This window comes from Molothrus ater, chromosome W, assembly GCF_012460135.2.
Source record: "Molothrus ater isolate BHLD 08-10-18 breed brown headed cowbird chromosome W, BPBGC_Mater_1.1, whole genome shotgun sequence".
NCBI lineage: Eukaryota > Metazoa > Chordata > Aves > Passeriformes > Icteridae > Molothrus > Molothrus ater.
In genome coordinates, this window is record NC_050510.2 from 4,177,923 (window position 1) to 4,181,994 (window position 4,072).

A 4,072-nucleotide genomic window follows, 5' to 3' on the forward strand; every position below is an offset into this window, starting at 1 on the left:
AAATTTGGTGGGGGGAGGAGGAAATGTATTTGTAAGGTTTTCATTTTCCCTGTGTGTGTGTTCCTTTTTATCTGTGGTTGTAGTGTAGTTAATAAAGTTTTGTTTTCTTTCTTCCCTAAGTAGGAGCCTGCTTTGCTTATTCCTGGTCACATCTCACAGCAGAAACCAGGGAGAAGGTATCTTCATGGGGGCACTGGCATTGTGCCAGTGTCAAACCATGACAGTACCCTGAGAACAACTGACCTTACTATTAAAGACTGAGGTAACAAATAGATTAAGTACCTCAGCCTTTTCCTCATTGTTGAAGACTGTCCTGGTTTAGGGCAAATTTGGGAGAAAACCTCCAAAAGGGGGTCTTTTCAGAAAGCAAACCTACACGGCTCCTCTCCCCAACCTGTTCAGGAAGGATTCTTTGGAGAGAAGTGGAAAGAACCTGTTTATTTAACAGGCAAAACACCCCCCCAGCACACAAAATGAACAATACTGGACGACAACACTCTTTTACTGCTCTGAAAAAGATGACAGATTCAGAAAGTCTCTCTTGGGAGTGGTCGCTCTCTTATCAGTCCCTCTGGCACTGGGGATAGCTGCTGCAGGTCACAAGGTGCAAACTTTTGGTATTTCTCAGGTCCCAGTTCGGAGCAGGCTCGAGTGGTTCCAAAAAAGGGAAAGGAAAAACAGTCCAGGGAAAAATTCAGACTTCTTAGCTAAGCTAACTAATGAGCAGAAGCAAAAAGCAGGAGCAAAGCAGAAGCAAGAGCAAAGCAAAAAGCCAAGCAAAAAGCAAAAGCTGCACTATGTACTGCTCTGTCTCTGTGCCCCACCAGCCATGGGGGAGCAGGCTGATAACAAAACCAAAACAAACCATTCGCTCTTCAGACCCAGTCTTGAAGGCACAGGACATAATATTCAGCATAAAGAGAACACACAAATGGGGATACAAGCATCATAACGTCACCCTAGGACAAGTTTAGTTATATTACTAAAAATAGTAATATAATTCGAGTAATAAAAATTTGAACAATTGAGATTAGGACAATACGAGACAATAAAAAACAAAGAGTTACAGACAGTCCGAATACCTCTTTCTGGGCAAAATAAGCCCAAAAAAGGACACCCGTTAACAAAGGATTAACCCTTAAAAGCAATAGGCCGTTGCATATTCATACATCTCATACATGATGCATAAATTCCATTCAAACAAAGGATTCTCTCTGGTCAGTGTCAGCTTCTTGCTCTTAATCCTAACGGGGTCTTCCTAGATGAGCAAGGCGGGAAGAAGTTAGTTTCTTCAGCTAATGGAGCAATAAATTCTCTTTCTGTTAAAGATTTAGGTGTCCTGTGGCTGCTATGTGGTGTGAGTACCTCATTCCTTTCTTTACAAAATATCCCACATACATAGTTTCTATTTTAACTACAGAAGTTACATTTTAACTACAAAACTACATTTACAATTCCATTAAAATGTTAATACAGCACTACTAATCAATACAACATAATACACATAGTAAATATCTGCATAGAGCCATATAATATGCACTTTTCACATGGGCAAACCGTCCTTCCAGAACTGCTGCGAAGTGGGTCACTCTTCCATGGGATGCAGTCCTCCAAGGACAGGCTGCTCCAGCCCGGAAGCAAGGGCCCTCTCACTCCACTGTGTTATAGATAAGTAATGTAAAAGTTGTCTCTCACAATTAAGAAATAGATATTATGTGTATGTTAAGATGTGTAGTGAAGTTATTGTAATATGTCCCCCATAGTCCTCTTTCTCCTCCCCCTTTATTAGCCTTAGTAGCTGGGGCATTTGAGGGGAGAGCAGGCTTGTTACTAAGAGGCACAGCATGGCAACACCTGACCTCCAATCAAGTTGCAAGAAAGCAGTCTCCACCAATGGATGTCAACGAAGAGTTAACTGACAGACTTTGGGAGGGGCTAGGTGTCGCTGTCTTTGCATTAGGCAAAAGGACAGGATCAAGATCGGACTAAGAATGATTTATGGCTTAGATAACATCAGTCTCAGAGGTCGTGCGATTTATAAGACAGCAAGCAATTTGCCATAGTTCAAGATAGTCACAGGTTCTTCGTTACAAGGCAATATATAGCTTTCTGACCCAATAGGCTGATGCCACAGAGTTTATTTTGTTTTTCTGACCTATCACCTTCACTTGTTTCTACTGCAGTGCAGATACTTTTGTCCAATAAGCTCTCATTACATGTACACACATATTTCTCTATTATAATATCGAAATTCTTAGCTTATTCTCTACAATCGCATTACTACATTACTACACTATAAAACCCTTCATCATCTTATCTAATACAGTTTCTTACTTAAGGCATCTTACTTACAACTATAGAAACATAAGTTTATGATTTTTCTGTTCATTGTCTGTGTACCTTGCTTTCACATCAATCTAGGCTTCTTCTAAGGCTGTAAATCAAACCCTCCTGAGTCTGTGAAGATTTCTATCTTTACGATTCCCACAGCTAGGGTTACCTGATGCAACACCAAAAGGTATAAAAAGGGGAGCAACTATTTTGTGAATGAGCCCTGTGGCTAGTAGCCACGGGGGGAGCTCCCAGCTCCCAGCGCTGTGATTTTTCCTTATTCAGTCCTTTGTTGTAATTTTTGTTAACGTTTAATAAACCTTTAAAGTTTTAAAAGTGAGCAGTCGTTTCTCACAACCAGGTCTTCCACTGGATCACAGCCTCCTCCAGGCATCCACCTGCTCCAGCGTGGACACCTCCCCCACGGGCTGCAGGTGGATCTCTGCATCCCCATGGACCCATGGGCTGCAGGAGGACAACCTGTTTCACCATGGTCTTCACCATGACCTGCAGCGGAATCTCAGCTCTGGCACATTGAGCACCTTCTCCCCCTCCTTCTTCACTGACCTTGGTGGTGCCATGTTGTTTTCCCTCACATATTTTCACCTCCTCCTCTTCTCTGATTAGGAGAAAAACTGTGTGACTTTGTTCGGAATCTCTTCTCCAATATGTCATAACAGAGGCATTACCAACCTCTCTCATTGGCCTAGTTTTGGCCAGCAGCATGTCCATCTTCAGAGCCATGAGGGATTGGCTCTGCTGGACATGGTGGAAGCTTCTGATCTTCTTTCTGATCCTCCTCCTGAATGAGAAGAGAGACAGGGATGAATAGCAGGAAATGAGCAAGTGTGATGCAAGTTAGTGCAAGTGAAAGATGTCTGAGAGAAGTTGAGAAGAATTCTAGGTGGCAGGAGATGATGGAGTGGCCTTTGGCTGGACTTTTCTTGTATAGCCATGGACAGAACCATGTTTCCTGTGACACAGAGACTGCATCCAGGGGGAGGCAATGGCTCAGAGCCAAGAGAGTTCAGTGTTGAGACCCCTCGGCCTCAGGGGGTGAAATTTGGGGGGGACAGGTGTCCCGAAGGTGAGAGACTGTGCTCTTTTTGGAACTGGACAAAGCACCCTTAAAAGGACAACCCTAGAAGCAGCTCTGGTCCATGTGCAGTGGTGAGAGCACTGGGCATGGAAGGAAGAGGTCATGATGGTAAAGGTTGTCCAGGCGGTGCGACGAGTGACATGGAAACACATGAAGTTTCAACTGTTTCCTGGGAAGGCCTATGGCACAAGAAGGACTCCTCTCCTCTTGATGAACGGAGAATGGGTTATCTGAAGGGTGGTGATGGACTGAGAGTTGGTGATCTGAGGGATGGCAACTGAATTGAGAGTCCACGGTTTTGTCTTACTGTGATGTATTGGGAACTTGGTTGGGGGGAGGAGGAATGTTTGGGAGGTTTTCATCCTGAGTTTTGTGTGTTTCTTTTATATATTGTAGGTTAATAAAGTTTTTTTCCCTTCTATTCCTAAGCTGAAGCCTGCTTTGCTCTATTCCTGGCCCCATCTCACAGTAGACACCAGGGAGAAGGTATTTTCATGGGGGCACTGGCATTGTGCCAGCATCAAACAAGGCCCCATGTACACTTGGCATAGGCTACCTCCGGAGAGGGTACTTGAAAGACCCAAAAGGGTACTGGTGGGCTTTCAGTATAGTTGCCTTGAGTACAGAAAAGATTAAACAGCT

At 43.8% G+C, this 4,072-nt stretch overlaps 1 long non-coding RNA gene across 1 annotated transcript; it reads right to left on the reverse strand.

Moving 5' to 3' along the window:
• Positions 1-419: 419 nt before the first annotated feature.
• On the reverse strand, positions 420-3,106 carry LOC129046993 (uncharacterized). Its single transcript, XR_008508915.1, has 2 exons — positions 3,025-3,106; positions 420-1,657 (listed from the first exon to the last, which is right to left on the reverse strand). It is a non-coding gene; the product is annotated as an uncharacterized LOC129046993 (long non-coding RNA).
• Between the last annotated feature and the right edge of the window lie 966 nt (positions 3,107-4,072).